Genomic DNA, 20,724 nt, shown 5'->3' on the forward strand with positions numbered 1-20,724 from the left:
AAATGTGCTGGCATTTTGGAGTCTTACTTGGAGACAACAGGGACTCAATAAAGAATTTAAGGGATACAGGAGTACTGATGCATAGGGCCACTTGTACCCCAATGTTCATAGCAGCACTCTCAACAATAGCCAAATTATGGAAAGAGCCTAAATGTCCATCAACTGATGAATGGATAAAGACATTGTGGTTTATATACACAATGCAGTACTATGTGGCAATGAGAATGAATGAAATATAGCCCTTTGTAGCAACATGGATGGAACTGGAGAGTGTTATGCTAAGTGAAATAAGCCATACAGAGAAAGACAGATACCATATGGTTTCACTCTTATGTGGATCCTGAGAAACTTAACAGGAACCCATGGGGGAGGGGAAGGGAAAAAAAAAAGAGGTTAGAATGGGAGAGAGCCAAAGCATAAGAGACTGTTAAAAACTGAGAACAAACTGAGGGTTGATGGGGGGTGGGAGGGAGGAGAGGGTGGGTGATGGGTATTGAGGAGGGCACCTTTTGGGATGAGCACTGGGTGTTGTATGGAAACCAATTTGTCAATAAATTTCATTAAAAAAAAGAATTTAAGTAAAAAAAAAATAATATCTGTATTCTAGAAAGCAAAATCTGGTTGCAAAGTAAACATTCCAGAATCTTAATTCTTACAGGGTTGGGAACTACATCTCCCAGCATGTCCTGCAGCAGCCTTTGGAGTTAGACAAGGGTGGAAAAGTCAGAGCCACATAGTAAATATTGGGGGAGGGTGTAGTCACAAATGGAAGAATTAATAAATGAAGACTTTAAAATAACATAAAAATTTGAAGTGAACAGTGAAGATAATGAGGAAAGAAATGAAAGGCATTTTTAAAAAGAAACAAATGGAACTTTTAGAACTTGGAAGCCATATATATATATATGTCATTAAATTGACAACAGATTAAATGTAGAATAAAAGATCAGAGACAATGACAGTAGAACAATAGAAGTTATCCAAACAGAAGTAGAGATAGAACAAAGTGGAAAAAAATAAACACAGCCTCACTGACCTGTGGAATAATATAAAATGGTCTACCATATGTATTAGAGTCCCAGAAGGTAAGAGGGAATAAGGGCAGAAAAATATGAACTAGCTAATAAGAGCCAAAGCAGGTAGTCTAGGACAGAAACAGTGTAGGCAATGGGGGTGGGCAGGTAGTTGTGTTAACATACAAAATAATGTGCCTGTTGTTGACGAATTTGGTGCGAATTGATCATGATCAAATTGGAAATTAAAGTCTATTGAATCATATGGAAGCTATTTATCAAATGCTTTTTGTCAAAAGCTTGCCTAGGGGCTGAGTAGTAACTTGAACTCTAAGAAATGCATTGTAGGTTATCTTTAGAATGGATTATACCAAGAAGAGGATGAAGGCAAGGAAACTCTCTAGGAGACATCTACTCTTGCCTAGTAGTGGGAGACTATGAGGGCCTGAATTTGTGCAGTGACATGCTAAACAAGAGGGTGGATTTGAAAAGCCTTATTGAAGTAGGCTAGAATTTAGCCACTGACTGAATAAAAAATTAGGAATAATTCAGATTCAATTTTAAATTTTGAGCCACCAAGGAAACCAAAAAAAAAAAAAACCTTTGTAGAGAAAGAAGACATATATATACATATATATATATATATATATATACACACACATATGTACATCTATATACATGTATGTACATATGTATACATATACATATATGCATACACATACATATATACATGTGTGTATGTATATGTATATATATATATATACATATACGTATGTACGTATATGTGTGTGTGTGTATATGTGTATATATATATATATATATGACAAGAATTTAGAAATATCAAGAAAATAAATTGTAGATCTAAACCTTGTGAGGCCAGTTTTGTAAATTTAGATGAGGAAGTTATTTTAATTTTACTTAGTGTCTCCCTCAATGCCTAAAACTGTACTTCATACTTAGTAAGTTTTTAAAAAAGGAAGTTTAATTAGTTGATTAGTATGACTTGTGTACAGATGTTTGGAAAAGACTGCGAACTTTTGCATGGTGAAAAATAGAAGAGAGGAAGCCCTAGGTCTTTGGAAAGGCATACATAGAAGACTGAAGTCATACTCAAAAGTACCAATGGGAATGCACTGCAAGACCGCTTGTAGGATAGAGTTCTTATAGAACATACTTTGTATATTATCAAAAAATTAAAGGATCATGGGCAGCTGCTTTTTCTAAGGAGTTTAGATGTGTAGAATTTAATAAGAGCTAAACAGACTGGCTGTTTTGGGGGGACAAGGTGAGACAGTGTATATTTAACCGGTTCACAAAGCAATGAGAATAACTAATTTGAGTTAATTTCTCAGCATAAACTTAAAATACAGCCAACATAAATACTTTCGAGTGTTACTGCTTTTAATGTATAAGGTAGCAATACGTGGCCATAAAGTATGCAGCTCCAAAAACAGCATAATAATCTAATATTAAAAGCATTGATTAGGAAGAAGTAAGCAATCGTGGCAAAGTCCTTGGAACCATTAACAGTTCAAAGTATTAAGCTATACTTCAGTCTTTTCAATATGCTGCCTCAGGCAGCCTTTCCACTGCAAAATATTGGATGGTGTGTATGATGTGTGGCACTGCTACTATTTGCTCTCAAGGTTAATCCATCCAGATCAATCTTGGGCATCCAGAGGTTGTTTCCAGCCTGTTTGTAAAAATAGTACAACCAAATCAGCAGTGTTTCCTATCAGTTGCATAGAAGACTTATTTTATGTTGAGGTGTAGAGCAATTTCATATTTTTTCAACTTATTTCAGGATGAGTGAATTGTAAACATTTCAAAATATTTAAGTTTGTCTTCCTTAAAAACTCACAAAATTTCTCATTGTTTTCTATAATTGGTGGGACAGTTCTGCCAATGAGGAAAATGTCTTATTCAACTCATTTTCTCTCAGTTTTTTAAAAGAGTCGTTGCTGATGTGATAAATAGATAGAAAGATAGACACAAACACACACGTATGTATTGTGTTTTTCATGTACGTATACAATTTATAAAGAACTTTGACAGAAGAGATAAATAAGGCTTCTCATCAAAATCCTAAAAATTTTATCATAAAGTAATTGGTTTAGTAATTCAAGAGCTTTGTATTGATTATTTCATCTCCTTAGCTATGGAAGAAGACTTGAAAATAATATAGGTATTTTTATAGTTAGTAAATATATAGTGATGAATGTGCTCATGGACTGCTGTTATCTGCATAATTCGCTCTTCATTTACTGGACAGTTATTAGATGCATGATCTGCCACCAGCCTCTAAGAGTGTGATCAATTTATCTCCTAAACTAAATTGTGACTGTCAAATAATTGCTGTATAATGTAGTTTAATTATAAAATCATTAATATTTTATTTTAAAAGATGTCATCTAAATACAAAAAAAATTGTTTGCATCAGCAATATATTTAAGAAGAATGTTTATTTTCTAAGCTCATCACTGGAAACTATAATCATATAGCCACATGGGGAAAAGGAAGAAAGTACTATCACATGATGGAATGTAGCAATCCATTTAGTAGATATAGATTCAGTAGTAGACATTTAGGTTCCTGCTGGCATCTTTAGAAACTTGCTGCTACGTCTATAATCCTCTTTATCATAATTCAGTGAATTCAGAAACAGGAAAACCATGGCAGTTCCTAGTGTTTTATTTACACTGTCTCTTACTTTTTTGATGATTTGGGAAAATATGTTTGAAATACTACTACTACATCAACTACTACATCAACAAGAATCTTTAGATTTTGATTATCAAAGGCATACATTTGCAACAACAACTATGATCTGAGTGTTCAACAAAACCAATTTTGTGGTAAACTGGGCACCACAATGGATTAGAAGTTTATCTGTAAAATAATCAAAACCAATTAACTGCATGAGAGAGTTCAACACATGTTGGAATCAGTTAATTAGAATTAATTTAACTCATCATTATCAATAAATATTTTTCTTGCCTTGTAATTCTTTCAAGGATTTCACTACAATACATTATGTCTTACGACCATCTCAGATTTTCATACACCCACTAGTGAAGAGTAAGCTATCATGTGGTACTGTACATTCTAGTCAATGGTTCATTTATGGTACTATGGCAATTGATGCTACTCAACAAGATTTAATAAATTGTTGTATATATTATATAACTTCACTCTATTTTTTCATACAATTAGGTACTGAAAAATAAAAATCACTAGTATTAGTAGCAAAGAGAAGTCCAGAATTCCTGTTCTTAATGCACTTATAATAACATGGAAATGATCAGGTTTTCCAATGCAGCACATTAAATTTTTTTTAATGTTTCAAGTGTTTATTTAAATTCTACTTAGTTAACATATAGTGTAACATTAGTTTTAGGAGGAGAATTTAGTAATACATTATTTACATATAACACCCAGCGCCCATCACAAGTGCCCTCCTTAATACCTATCACCCATTTAGCTCCCCCCCATACCAATGCAGCACATTTTTAATATCAATAAAAAATCACTAATTTTTAAGCATTCTCCCTACTTACCTCACACATATTGTGAAATAAAAATATAAAATTGAAAATACATTGAAAAGCTAGCAAAACGTCAAAAATTTCATAATTATTTCACTCCTCAATGATAGATCTCCATAATTCTACTATTACTGGACTTTGGTAATTTGATTTGTCATTACATATTCACAAATCTTTCATATGGTAAAGAATGGATTTTAGGGTTTTTTTAAATTTTTTTTTCAACGTTTATTTATTTTTGGGACAGAGAGAGACAGAGCATGGACGGGGGAGGGGCAGAGAGAGAGGGAGACACAGAATCGGAAACAGGCTCCAGGTTCTGAGCCATCAGCCCAGAGCCTGAGGCGGGGCTTGAACTCACCGGCCGCGAGATCGTGACCTGGCTGAAGTCGGACGCTTAACCGACTGCGCCACCCAGGCGCCCCTTTAGGGTTTTTTTTTTAAATCAAGTATTATTTATGTCTTTTATGCTTATGCATCTTCTGACTTGTGATAACAATTCAACTTGTTAACTAATTATTTGGCTCAGTCCCACTTTCAGTTTTAGAAAAGATGGAGGGAAAGACAAACTAAATAAAGCCAAGCAATTCAAACAATACACAAAAAGTTAATTAGCATGTTATACTCACAGTATTGCTATTTGTGGCCAGGATTTGGACCATGATTTTTCTTTGCTTAATTGTGATGACATTTTATGATATACGAGACTTTCAGGGGTGGGGGTGGGGGGGAGACTACCAAAACTCTGAGCCTTATTGGCTCTTTCAAACAGTTATGTTAGCATTTATCCATCTGTCCACACCAAATTATCGCCAGGACCCATATTTGGAGATTTTTAGTGCTACTGATAGCTTATAAAATAGCTTTTCAAAAAATTAAAATACAAAATGAAGACATATAATGAAAGATTCTAATTTTCTGGCAATATTTCTTGCATGTGCAGTAAACACTCTTCTATCATATTTACTTAGAATATGCATAAAATAACAAGTAATCTTAGTATTTAATAATTTTTACTATTTAATGCATAAAGAAGCTATGTATTGAAAATGCCCTAATACTAATGATACACAATTATAAGGAGTTGATTATGCCCAAATTCCAGTCTTTTAAAGGACTAAAGAACACTTAGATTATATTTTCCTGTCTTTAAATATTTGTGTAGTGTAATGGAGAAAATGGGGTCTATAAAATAGAATAATGAGTATTATATGTGGTGGTACAGGAACAAGTGCTATATTTGCTAAAACATTCATACAAGAAAGCTAGACCTAGAGGGGGACATTGTGAGATATAAACATTAAAGGAGGATATATTAAAGACATGGTACTTAGATGTACTTTATAGGACTTTTGGGTCTAAGATTCCAGCTAAGTTCTCATTTTCTGTTTTCTGAAGCCATGCATTCCATTTTTTCCCTATCACTCCAAGAATAAATATCGGTCTCTCTTTGATTCTTCCCAAAAGAGTAACTAAAAAAATTAATTGGTTAATATAAATTTTACTAAAGTGTGTATGTAAAGGAAAATTATATTATTCATTTCTATAAAATAATTTAAACCAAACCCAAATCTCCTTAGTCATATCTGTATATTTCCAATATCCAATATCCTTATTCTGATTTCTTCTCACATATTTCTTATGCAGTGACAACCTTGGTAGAAAATTTTGTCTCTCCTGGATTTTCCAGAGACATTCAAAATCTCCTGTTTATTATGCAGAACATCTCAGCCCAAGCCCATGTCTAACCTTTAAGTTTGCATATTCCAGTTCAAACAAAAGTGCTTCCATTTTCCAGGATCCATCCTCCAGTGGGTACAGTTTTAGAGTACACTTTTGTGTCTTTGAACATACTCGTGGTTGTATTCTCACTTACGCTAATTTATCACTAACAAATATAATCTTTTACAAATGAATTTACAAATGAATTTACAAATGGAGATATATGTTCTTTTTTACTATAATATACAGATTGACTCTTAAAAGGAGAAGCCTAAATTGACAAGATCAAACAAAGCCCAGAATAAGAAATAAAAATGAATAGTGGACAGCAAAATAAAAAGTTGAAACTTTTGGAGTAAAGTTTCATATAGAGGAAGATAAATTTAAAATCATAATAGAAAGCCAGGTCATTCAAAAAAATTTCTTCGTACTCTAGAATGTTTGGCTGAGAGATTAGAATCCAACTTAATAAGTATCAGCAGCGCCTCAGCAATAGTGACAGTTACAAAGTACAAGAACTAAATTTAGAATAGAAATGTGGTGATGGGTCACAGACTGGGTCAAAGGTGAAAGACAGTGTGAGTTGACAGAAAAGAAAGCATTGAAGCAAACCAAATATGAGATGACTGGGTTTCAAATCAAGGAGGGACAATGGGGAAAAAGAAGGAGAGTGCAGGTGAAGACTGAGAGGAATCAAATGGCATGCCATGCTAACACACGTGCTGGATCTACGTTTACGCATAAAATTTAGAGCATTAGAAAACATTTAAATTCCACACATGTTACCTCTGAAAGCAGTCAGGGGCAGATGAAAAAGTTTTGTAATAAACAGTAAATCCTGAAATCAGGTTTTACAAGCTTAAAATAAGCTTAATCTCTTGAAAAACAGAGAATCTACTGGACAGATTCATTCTTATCTGTTTTGTGAATTGAAGACATCCTATGATTTTCTCACAAAAATTAAATATATCCTTATATATTTTGTATATACTAGGATACCTGACTATAATTATGAATTAATTTAATATAATTCTGATAGTGGGTTTCTTAACCCACTGATACTATAATATCAATATATTATATTAATATAATATCAATAATATTTAATATAATTCTGATTAATTCTGCAATATTGAAATGTTATTGAATATCAATAATATTTAATATAATTCTGATTAATATATTGTATTAATATAATATCAATAATATTTAATATAATTCTGATAGTGGGCATATTTTGAGTGGTTTCTAAAACGGGGTGGCCATGTTCCAAAAAGCTTACTCAGGCACCCTCTTTGGGGAAACTATTAGGACTCCTACCCATACACAATTTAAATTTGCTGTCAGAGTATCTATTTTTGTTTAGGTGCAAAACACATACAGTTGGGCCAATGTGCATTTTTTGATTTTTAAATACATATATTTGTATATAATAAATATATATGTATATATATTTATTTATCTGTGCATGAGTATATATATGTGTGTGTGTGTGTGTGTGTGTGTGTGTGTGTTACCTCTTCATTCTTTTGCACAATGAAAAATATCTGAGATCTACTGTTAGAAGTTATGAACTAAATGTGACTGAAGTACCCACAGACAAATATTAAACCATGTTACATCATCTATATATCATTCTTTTCACAGCCCTGTTGTACAGAGAAAAAGTACCATCTGAGCCCCTCTGAGTCCAGCCACAACCATACTCTACCACTTGAAAAAAGAGAAAGTTTCTTAGCTCCTACTGGAGGAACGGTGGGTACCATGGAGCAAGGTTATTGGATAAAAAGGCCTCAGTAGAACTAGTCACCTAAAGAAGCCATATCTGGAGCAGGCACTCAGTCACACTCATCATCATGGATACCACGCCCCCCCAGGACTAAAATGAAAATGCTTTGAGGCTCCACACCATCCATATTAAAATGGTTGTTGTCTTTCCTCAACAGACTACCATGATGAACTTTATAAGTGTCATACATTCCTGTATACAATTAAAAATCTATACACCATAGACACCTCCTATACCTTATACACCGTTAGAAACCTATGACTCCAGGCCCACATCCAATCATACATATGTATTAATCTGGCATAAATCCTTATGTTTAACCATCTCCAGGACCATCCTATGATATATTTTGACTGATAAGATCTATGATCAACAAATTTCCTCAAATTTTCAAACTACTCTGCATGTCCATCCACCTCTTTCTAACAGAAACTCAATCATATCCTGACAACACCACCTGTAAAGCCTTCTCAAATGAATGTGTTGGGTTTTTTTGTTTGTTTGTTTTTCTTTAATCACTACATAAATTAGGACTCAAAGATAGGTGAAAAAAATGAAAGAAAACAAAAAGCACTCTCTGAACATGTTTCCTATCATTCTAATTCAGTTTCTTTTTTATTGATATTTTCACCTTATGGAAAACTCCAATTGATTTTTTTTCTATGAACTCCTCTTTCTCCAAACTATGTCTTCATTTTATTTCCTGTTCAGCTTAGAGTCAATGCTCCAGAATTATAACAACACCCTAGCAAACACTTTTAACTCCCTTCCCCCTTCTCCATCTGTTTTACCTGATTCCTAATTAAACTCAATTGTCTTCCTTCTCCATGAATGCACACATCAGAACTGATTTGTCTCACCTTAAATTCAAGACTACAAATTTCAAATAATCACTTTACACCTAACTCATAAATCTGACTATATTTTACATTAAAAAATTATACTACCCCTAATCTCTTGCTCATTTTCTATATCCCTTTTAATTTTCTTTTTGCTATTCTTTCTTCATTCTCAGCTAATAGCCTTGATCCATGCTTCACTGGGAAAACAGAACCAATCTGAATGGACTGATTTCACCTTATCAAGAGCAAATGCACATGCACGTGCATTCTCTGCCTTCTATCTTGCTACCATGGATAAAATGTCCCTGTAGTTATCACTCAAGTAAAGTCTCTTTACTAATACCCTGGGCTCTCTCCTCTCTTTATTTGAAGAAGTTATTTCTACTCTCTCTGGCACTATCAGTTTCTCCATTTCAATTGTCACTTCAACATGGGACTATAGGTTGGTGATTCTTAATTTTATATCTAAATTCTCTGAACATCCCTCAGACTTCTTACTCAATAGGCTTATGTAGACTTCTTATTTAACATGTCAACTTCAAATTTAACATGTCAAATGTCTTGATTCCTGTTCTTGACACTCCTATGTTTCTTTCAGTCTTGCCCAACTCATTAAAGATCATTGGTTCCAATCAGTTGCTCAGTCAAAAGTTGAAGAATTGTCTTTGAGTACTACCTTCCCTCACCCCAGTACATCAGTAACTCATAATTTTCCCTATATAAAAAAAATCTATCTTAATTTCTAATGTCTCCACTTTGCACTATCTTTACTATCAGTGTATTAACCACAACTTCTTTTTGGATTAACTAATTGGCCTTCTATGTTCTCACATTTCACCCTTACCAACTATTCTCCACACAGTTGCATAAAACTCTTCCAAGAATCACGTTGACATTTGAGACAAATTCTAAACTTGTTTCTAGCTAAAACAGCTCTACATCATCTTCCTTCTTCACAAGGCCTTAAAGATGATCTCACCCTATAATGCTCTTTCTCTTGCTTCTATGGTCCAGTCACATTGTCTTCCTATGGTTTTTTGGAATGCATGGAGCCCATTCTTATTTTAGAAAAATTGTTTGGAATACCATTCCACTTGATTCTCCCGTGAATAGTTCTAAATTTGGCTATGTGTGTTACCCACTCAGACAGGCATTCTTTAACCACTCAACCTAATGGAGCCACACTGTCATTATAGCATATCACACTGATTTACATTTTGTATAGCACTTGAACAGCTGGTCCAATTTCTCATGTAAGTATTTATGTAGTTATTGAATTATAAGTTGTCTCCTTCAATGGTATGTAACTTCTCAGTTTAATGTTGCATTCCTAATTCCTAGAATACGACTTGATCCATTGTAGGGAAAGTCTTAGGAAACATTTATTGAAAAAAAAATTTAAAACATTAATTGATTTTAATGTTGTCAAAAAGGAATCAGTAACCTTCAGAGTTATTAAGATCTATTTGGTTCCCATCTATGATAAAAAAAAAAAAAAAAAACCTTAGGAACTTGAGTATAAATCTTGCTTTGGAATCTCACAGCTAACACCTTGCAAATTCTAAAAAGCACTTTGTCACCTCATCATGAACAGGGCACTCGAGATATTATTTAACATCTCGACAGAGGTGGATGAGGCTACCTTCAACAATGTTCAGAAGGATAGAAAAATATTAATAACAACACAGTAATATTTGCAATTTTTCTACTTTCCCAACTTGTGCTATACTACAGAATAAATATTACATCAGACTCAAGGGAAAATAATTTATTGTTAATTGGAATGCAATTTTTCTCCCTTTTTATTCTATAAGTTAAAAGAGCCCCCAGTAGATACTTTTTCACTGAAGAGACACAATGTAAGAAAATGAGTGCAGGTAAAAATATACACTGTCATCCCATGTCCTACATTGATTTTGCACATATGACTATTTGTATGGCATAACTTAAACTGGCTGTATTCAAATATATATTTTATCTCCCAAATGATTTTCTATAATTTAAAGCAGATGATAGCTTTACTAAATCCAACCTATATCACATAAGCAGAGTAAATCTAGATTATTAAAATATATAAAATTATTTCAGCTTAACGTTTTCTTCAGTTGTGTCAATACGTGCCGTTTTACTTGATTTTAATTGGATAATAATAATAGTAATACAAATCTACTAGCTTTCTTAAATGCAAAAGGATTTTTCTGAGATTTTATAGTTATTCACCCTTGTTAAATGAGATACAGGCTTAAAAAGATCTCAAAGTAGATAAAAGTTTGCGAAGTAATCATTAGTACTATTAGAACACAAATACCTCTCTTTAAAAAAGCCTTCTGAAAGAACTTTAAAACTTAATTCTAGTGAAATAATTAGCATTACATAAAGTATTAGAATTACACGAACTAAAAAGGAATTATAAAAAGATCACTGGTTTGGATTTTTGGTCTAGAATAGACTTCACTAGCTGTTACAGTCCTAGACCAATTCTGTAGTCTTTCTCATCATCCAAGTTCTCATTTAGAGGAGAAATCTCCTGGGGCATCTGGGTGGCTCAGTCGGTTGAGTTTCCAGCTTCAGATCAGGTCATGATCTCACAATTTGTGGGTTTGAACCTCACATCAGGCTCTGCGCTGACAGCTTAGAGCCTGGAGCCTGCTTCGGATTCTGTGTCTCCCTCTCTCTCTGCCCCTCCCCTGCTCATGCTCTGTCTCTCTCTCTCCTTCAAAAATAAATAAAAACGTTAAAAAAAAATTAAAGGAGAAATCTCCCAGTGCCAGTTTTTCATAGGCAGCAGCTAGTCCTGTTACACTGAATCAGAAAATAGGTGTGAAAATGGGTGTGTGGTGAGGCAGGAAATAAAATATATAGCTCAGATATGGTTGGATAATATATGATACTTTATAAGTATTATCAAACTGGAATATGAGACTGGGGCAGTAAGAATTTATAAACCTCAGATGTTAATCCTGAGTTAGATAGACTGACATGTATCCTACCCCAAACTGGACATAAATGGGAAACAAGGCAGCAGGTAGCACGGATTTCTGGGCTCGTCTGTCCCAGGAGGCATCTCTCTCCATGTTAGCTGCTGAGACCACTGAATTTCAAAAGCACCCACTGAAGAAATAAGGAAGTACTAAGGAACTGCCTTGCTTCCACCATCATGTATATTTGATCTTCTATGTTTATTTTTCATTACTTTGCTGTTAAAGTAAAAGTTTTTTTTTAAGTAAAAGTAATGTTGACCAAGCTATAAATTCATCTTTACATATTAGACTTTATTTAATGAAAAACTCAAATTTTATATCCAAAATCAGATGGACACAGAAACTATGTCTTTACCATTTTCAACTGAGTTATTCTCAGTTTTATTTGTTTTGAATTCATTTTTTCATGGCTAAAAAAAAGAGGGGAAGAGAGAGAGATGGCCACCTTTAGCACCATTTACTAAATACAACATTCCCTTTTTTTTTTTTTTTAGCGAGATATACAAACACAACTACTTTCTCCTGAAAACTTTGATTATCTAGCTTTTATGTAGTAGTATCTTTTTTAAAATACGATAAGCTTTAATAGTACTGACCTTTAGGGGTATAATGAAGCAACTCTCTAGTGATATATGTGGAAGGTTGCCACATACATTAATATGCCGGTCAATATGTTTTTCTAACACACCAAACTCTAATTGAATTTGTAGATAATACGACATGGAAATACTAAAAGCTTGAATGGGCAAGAAGACAAATCAAAACCAACACAAATAAATATAATAAGAAAAGTAAAATCCTCAACAGAAGTTAAAGTAATTACAAATTTCAGAACCAGGAGATCTACCCATTTTGCACATATGACTATTTGTATGACATAAACTGTGAGTGCTTCACAGTTTACTGTTACTACAGCTTACCAAAACATGCGTGTGTGAGGGGGACAAGTCACATCTTTCTTGATTAAACATGCAGTCATAATACAACATGTGTCTATAAAACACAAAGATTCAAATTTACAAAAATATATAAAGTATATGCATATAATAAATACATATATACATATAATATGCACATACTTGAATACATTTTTTTTAATTTTTTTTCAACGTTTATTTATTTTTGGGACAGAGAGAGACAGAGCATGAACGGGGGAGGGGCAGAGAGAGAGGGAGACACAGAATCGGAAACAGGCTCCAGGCTCTGAGCCATCAGCCCAGAGCCTGACGCGGGGCTCGAACCCACGGACAGCGATATCGTGACCTGGCTGAAGTCAGAGGCTTAACTGACTGCGCCACCCAGGCGCCCCTAATACATTTAATATATGTATATTGATATGTGTATTTTATCTATTTCTTTGTGATAATTCTGGTTTTTCTGTGGTTTATTTTTAGTAATTGTATAATACTTTTAATGTTGAATTATATGACCCCTGCAACACATCCCATCTAGGTAACATGATGGGGTTTTGCAAATCTTATTTTTCCCAGCTTTGTGCCCCTTCCCTTTTTGTTTTTGTTTCACTCAATTTTCAGCTCTCAGCTCTATCATCAGTCCTGGGAAAACTTTCTAAATCAGGCTAAATTCCCATGTTTTATTCTATCAAGTCACCATGTGCTGCTCTTGTCCAAACTAAGGGCAGTTGTAATATTACACTTACTTTATCATTAATTGATTATAGTATACCTCCTTTTTTTTAGATTTTAGAATCAGGAATCCCATCCATTTTAATCATTATAATATCTTTATTGTTTAAGTAATGTATTTTCACATATTTATTAAATGTATGAGTAAGTACATAAATGTAAATAAATAATAGTATGAATATTCTTATTTCATACTATATCCTTCCTATGTTTGTTGATATTTGTAATTTATAGTCTGTTCTCTTTTGGCTGCAAAGATTCTGTTTGTTTTAATGTTCTGTATTGGCATAAAAGTAGAAATGTACCTGTCTTAAGTTTTTTTTTCTTATTATGTAATTTTATTTCTTTTTTATTGAAGTCATTCACATTCATTCATGCATCTTTGAATATAGCAAGAATGTGGCTTTTATATCTGCTGTTTATCTCAAAAAAAATCTCAATTTAGATAGATGGTCTTACTCTGGATTTTTAGGCAATGTTGCTGTTTCTTTATGATATAATTTTATTAGTTCTGTGGTATACTTTTTTACTTATTCTTTCTTATGTCTATCTTTGAATATAAAGGTGTATATTCAGTATTTCCATCTCTATTTTGCATTAGAATGCAAGTACGTTGTTCCTCAGGTTTGCCATTGGAATTGTGAATTTCTACAAGCAATAGCACTGTCTCAGGGATATTATGGAAAAGTGTGTGTGTGTGTGTGTGTGTGTGTGTGTGTGTGTCTGCGTATGTATGTAAGGGGATGTGTGGGAAAGAGAATATAGCAGTTTTTACGTTGTTCAGTAAAATGGTCTTTGGACACTTTTGTTTTTGTGCCTGCTAAAATTATTTTTAAATAACTACATTTCCTTGTTAGTAAATTGACATCTCAAATATATAAGCATGCAACTCCCAAAGAAAAATATGTGTATAAAGTTAAACAATATTTTCCATTTGTCCACAGCACTTTGACTTTATTTTTTTCTGAATGAGTTGTAATCCCAAGTATTACTGGTATACAATTTAATACATTACAAATTAAATATATTGCATATTTTGGTAATTAAATATTAAACTAAATGAATACTTTTTTATTAGATGATTTTGGCTGTTTTCTTGGATGCTTATTACTGTTCTGATAAAAGAAAGATTTACCATCAATTCTTTTTCTACTTTGCATTCTTATAAATGAGTATTTTGAGAAACTTTGCTTTCATAAAGCAACATCACTCAATTTTTTCAACTCCCTGGTATGCACCAAAAATCGCAAAGTGAATTAGCAACATTGATGACTTTTAGTGATCTTTAAGCTGACATTTTGAATATGTTTACCATCAATTTTTGAAAGCAAAGATTGTAAGCCATAGGGATTCTAAAGGTTTTTTTTTTTTTATCCAATATTAGAGCTGCTTTTGTAATTGCTGAGAAATGTAACCAAGGCTTTTATCAAGATTTGTAAAACAACAGTTAATTTTACCTGTTACTCTTTTACTTAGAGAAACTCAGAAAAGATTAGGAAATTAATTATTTCATTTTAATATATTTCTGCGAACAAAAAAATTGGTGGAGGAGATTTTTCTCAATTTTCCCATTTGAAAATTAATTGACATACATCCCTGTGTAAGTTGAAGGCATACAGCCTGATGGTTTGATTTACATACATGGTTACTGTGATAGGTTCAGCTTATCCATCTCCTCATATAGATACAATAAAAAGAAAAGAAAGGAAAAAAGAAAAAGAAAAAAGTCTCCTTCTGAAGAGAACTCATAAGATTTATTTTTAACAACTATAGCAGCAGCAGCATTAGCTACAGTCATCATGGTGTACGTTGCGTCCCGAGTACTTATTTATAAATGGAAGTTTTTACCTTTTGACCCATCTTCCTCCATTTTCCTCTCCCTTCACCCTCTGCCTCTGGTAATCACAAATCTGATCTGATCTCTTTTCTTATAAGTTTGTTTTTCTTCTTAATTTTTTTAGATTCCATATATAAATACTTTCACCATACCTGTGCTTAGATCTACAGATTTGACATGCAGAAAATATTCATCACATAACATAAAAGAAAAAGCAGTCTGCATTTTCATTCAACCAGTAATACTTACTTTCTGTTGAAATATCAACCTTACTACAGTTTTCTGCAGAAATGAACATATTAATGTGTTTTCGAGCATATTATAAGAGCCACTATGTTATATAAGGGGGAAAAAAAACAACTTTGTTGAATGCACTATATAAAATGGAGTAACAAATATATCTAGGTTCAAGGTAAAATGACATAGATCTAGTATAAGTTATTTATTATCATATAAGAGTAACCAAGTTATGTCATATTTTATGAATTATTTTGTAATAATGAAGTATAACTAAAACATTATAATGATCATGATAAAATGCATATTATTTTTCAGTAATTGTATATATAGATCAGGTGCTTAGATTTTAAAACCATCTTTTAGAGGTCATAATTAAACAGTTATAATTCCACTTATTTAATTGTGAATAACTAACTCTTCCCAAACTGAATACTACATTTTTTTCAATGTCTACTTATTTTGAGAGAGACAGAGAGTGCAGGCAGGGCAGAGATAGAGAGAGAGGGAGGAAGAATCCCAAGCAGGATCTATTGTTGCAGAGCCTGACTCAGGGCTCTATCCCAGGAACCGTAAGATGACCTGAGCAGAAATCAAGAGTCAAATGCTTAACAACAAAGCCACTAGGCTCCCCACTAAGATCTTTAATAAGTCTCTGTGTATCTACAGAGGTATATTGTCCTTAGTTTACAGATTATTGCTCTGGTAGAAAATACTTAAGCTTGCATAGCAAATAGATTTTATTATGCATAATTATTTTTATTTTACCCATTTTGTATATAGTGGGTTGTATTGTAAAAATTATGTATCTAGGTAAGTTATATTCCCTGTAGATATCATTTCAAGCTAATAAAAGGACATCATAAAATATTTGCTTTCTGTGTGATAGAGTTTAAAATCACAAAATTTGATGTAAAGCAACCTGGTTTAATTGGTGATGTATAGCATGCACTAATCTCTCTGCTGACCTTAGGAACACCAGAATTCCCCTTCTTCTGATCATCAGATACGCTTTAAATGTAGCTTGGGTACTTTGGAATGTATTGCATGAAAAGTTACATCCCTTATGTATCGGTATCATCATTATATCTAACTCTGTTCAGAGTGTCAATATATTCTCCTCTGTGTCTAAGGATTTTAGGATGCTTTTCACACTTTCCTTTGACCTACGTTCTCCTGGATTATGCATTTGTAGTTACGGCATCCTATGATGTAAAAATCAGAAAGCTGATGGCAGTGGTATGATGAATAAAGTATTAATTTTAGTCAGTACATTCAGCAAATGGCCCCCAGTTTGTTTAGATTATTTTCTGTTCATTGCAGTACCTGTGTCCTTGAATGAAAGGTATATAATAGGGTTAGTTTGAAAAAATTCCTACTCTTAAGGGGTTATCAACTTAGATTTCAACCTAAACGGTATTTTAGTCCAAAATTACGTTTTGTAATCCACCTACGTGAGTTGCATAATTCATATAGAATCCATACAGATTATGGGTCATGAATTTTTATTAAGATTAGAAGACTGGGGTGCCTGGGTGGCTCAGTTGGTTAAGCATCCAATTTCGGCTGGGGTCATTGTGGGTTCAAACCCTGCATCAGGCTCTGTGCTGACAGCTCAGAGCCTGGAGCCTGCTTCAGATTCTATGTCTCCCTTTCTCTCTGCCCATCCCACTCTGTCTCTTAAAAATGAATAAATGTTAAAAAAAATAAAAAGATTTGAAGACTGATGAAGGGCTACATATTGCTTGCCAGTACTTGGTTTGACTTGTAAATACTTCTGCTACTAAGAGGAACAAAATTATTCTTTGTTTTCAAAACCCTGTAGAGTTGTGGATGTGTTTTGTTTCTTTATAAATAGTCTCTTCTTATAGTGATTCTCTCATCTCTGTCACCTCATCTTTTTTTAAACTCCAACCCACGCTACTCTGGCTCTAATCCTCTGAGGACTGCTTATAGGTACAGTCACTCTGTTTTATACAGTCTGTATTTCACAGTAGGACACATATTTCTGAACACTAGTTTAATTTCGAACTCTCTTTCCCAAAAATATGGAGCAAAATGTATACCAAAACTAATGCTTTCATCCTTTTTTAATATCTTCCAAATTATCTGGTGTTCCCCATCATATATGCCTTCCACTCATTTCAAAGTTTGAAACAATGAGTCAATTTGATTATTGTCTTTTCTGCATTTAATACCTAGTGTTCATTCTTCTAAAGTTTAATGAAGACTCAAATGTCTTAGGACGTCTGATGTTAATTGTTATCAAGTAATTCCTAGCTCTTTGCTTGCTTAGGATCTAAATGTAGTATCATTTATTTAAATAACTATGATGTTCTTTAAATGATGTCAGTTAAGTTATAAAATAATGCCATCTATTTGTAGATTATTTCATTAGTCTCATAATGGAACTGCAGCCATATTTATATGTCATCACATCTGGAATCCAAATTTGAGGATTAAAGAAGGATTTTAGTCATAGTAGAAAAACTCATAAGTGAAATTGCTGATGTTAAAAACCTTAAAGGTATCACAGTCGGTTTTAGTTTCTTTATTGAATCTCAGTTATCATTGTTTTCCTTTCTGGTAGCCTCCAATTTACTCTTTCTCATAAAGTATTGTATATATCTCTTAAAATTTCAGACGTATTTGTACTCAGTGTGCTTATTTTTCTAAACTCAAAACATTTTTGTCTTACTCACATGTTAAATTTTATATCTGTAGTTGATTTCTAGATTAAAAAAATAGGTCTTAAAATATGCTTTAGATGTGTTTTTTATATTAATTTTCTTATGTCATGAATAATGTATCATTGCCAAACTAAAAGCTTTAAGCATAAGCTTTTTCATCTTATGCATCATGATGAGGGTATAAACTATAACAATTAGTATGTCAGTGATTATATTTGTTGAGGAATATTTAAAAGTCAAACAAAATCAGATAACGGGAAGAAAATCTTTCATATGTACCTTTATTCTTTGTTTCAGTCATTCCCAAGATGCCTTTTTATGCCCATGCCATTTCAATTACTGTTGGTCTCTTCTGATGTTTCTTATTTCAGTTTCTTGGCTTCAATTCAATACACTGAAGGAGGAAAAGGGAAGGTGTGTTTTGTAATACTTAGTGTACAATGCCTAAATTATTTTTAAGTGCTATGAATAGCGAATCATCAAAGGAAAAATTAAGGAGGCTTTCCAAAAGAAGCATCAGAAATCTTGCCTTTCACCTCTATTATTGTGAAGATTGCCGTGGTCCTGATTTTGGTGGGAGACAGAACTTGGAAGAGATTGGAGGATTTAGTGATATTTTAAAATTTATATACATTCAGTTTCATAGAATTTCATAGAAACTCAGTGCAGTTTTATAGAATCAACTTTGGACATGGTCATTCCCTGAATTTCAGAGTAAAATAGGTGTGCCTCTCAATCTTGTAATATTTTCTTAGTCTCCCAAAGGACCCAACCATCTAAACTGTGTGTAGAAGAGAGAAATAAGTAGAGTTAATAGTAGTGAAAATTGTCACTTTATTGTTAGTCCACTTTACCAGCATAGTTTCAGCATTAACTCTTAATTCCATGGTTCACCTAAGTATCATATAAGATCTTCATCTCCATCAAAAAAAAAAAACACTCATTGTATGGAAGTGTTGAATCACTATATTGTACACCTGAAACTAATATAACACTGTATTTTAACTAACTTGAATTAAAATGAAAATTTAAAAGAAAAAGTCACCAGGAAAAAAAAAAGTGTCAGCCATGTGAATGCTGATGGAGAGAGGGGCATGCTATCAGAGAAGGGTCTGACAAATAGGAATTATTCATATCATCCTAAAGCTGACCATGATACAGTATAGCTGAAAATTTAATCCCTGTTGAAGGAGGCTGGTTTATTAATCTGTGCCTTTGACGCTAGTTCATATAGTTATTTAACTCTTCAATTGGCTCATCTTAGAACCGTAGAATTACTCTTACCTTTAATTTTGTTTTTTAAAAAAACTTAAAAAAAAGCCTACAATTAAGCCTCTCTTTCAGGTGTATTTATTTATTGCAATGCCTAAACTAAATAATTTTATGCATCATTGCCTGTGCTTCTGTATTTTGCCAGCAAGTAATCAGGATGCTCGCTCACTACATCATGATAGCGGACTAGTAACAAGGTACAAATAAGCAAGTGTGTCTGAAAAAAAAAAAAAGAGCTTTTTACAATTCAACCAGATGATACCTACATAAGATAGATTTCAAATTCATAATTATTATTTTCCTAGAATCTGCTGTAAGTGTATTTATGATATAAAATTTAAAAGTTCCTCTCAAAAATGGTAGTGTTGAAACATACCCATATCTTCTTTTAAAAGGCCATCAACAAATATTTTCAGCAAATATGCTTTCCTGATGTGACTACATAAGACATCTTAAATTAAAGGCTTTTAATAACCATTACTTATGAAATATACTTTTGGGATATTAAGGTACTGCTGCCCATGACCATATGTACTGCTTTGTTTCCTGCCAAAATAATTGTGGTCATGTAGCTTCGACCTCTGTTGGGGCAAGATATTTATCTTTCTTTGCTTTAATCTGTCCTAATTACTTTGGTTTCTTTACCACCATCACTCATGAAGAACCTAATTGCTTTCTCTGAGATGCCAGCCCTACTTGAAATCACCAATATGCTCTGTCACTAAGGGAGAAGCTAAACATCTGTTACCACATCATCACCTCTTCTCATGAAAAAGCAGCTGCAGCTTTTTCTCGTTAAGATTTCTCGTTTCATGTGCAGGGATATGGAGACTTGATGTCTTTTTATTCTATGAGATAGTCTACTGAAGGAGAGCCAGATTTCTGAGAAGCTTCCCCAGTATTCAATGCGACAATGAGGCACACTATGTTTTCCGCCATGGAGTCGCTCAGGGGATTTGTTTCTAGCCTTTCATGAAGTGATATGTAAGTTTCACTGACTGTTTCTGAATTAATCCTACTTATTTTTGTTATGCTGTATCATTCCTAACCGAAGCTATCTGCACAGATGAAGAAGACACTCCTATTAGAGGACTTTCCTGTCAATTATACGTGATACTATCGGTCCTTTTTATTTTTTTTTTAACTTATG

At 33.2% G+C, this 20,724-nt stretch overlaps 1 pseudogene; it reads right to left on the reverse strand.

Moving 5' to 3' along the window:
* The window catches only part of LOC122468885, a 59,773-nt pseudogene extending 39,260 nt beyond the window's left edge, over positions 1-20,513 (reverse strand).
* Between the last annotated feature and the right edge of the window lie 211 nt (positions 20,514-20,724).

The sequence above is a fragment of the Prionailurus bengalensis genome, chromosome B1 (assembly GCF_016509475.1).
Source record: "Prionailurus bengalensis isolate Pbe53 chromosome B1, Fcat_Pben_1.1_paternal_pri, whole genome shotgun sequence".
NCBI classification, from domain to species: domain Eukaryota; kingdom Metazoa; phylum Chordata; class Mammalia; order Carnivora; family Felidae; genus Prionailurus; species Prionailurus bengalensis.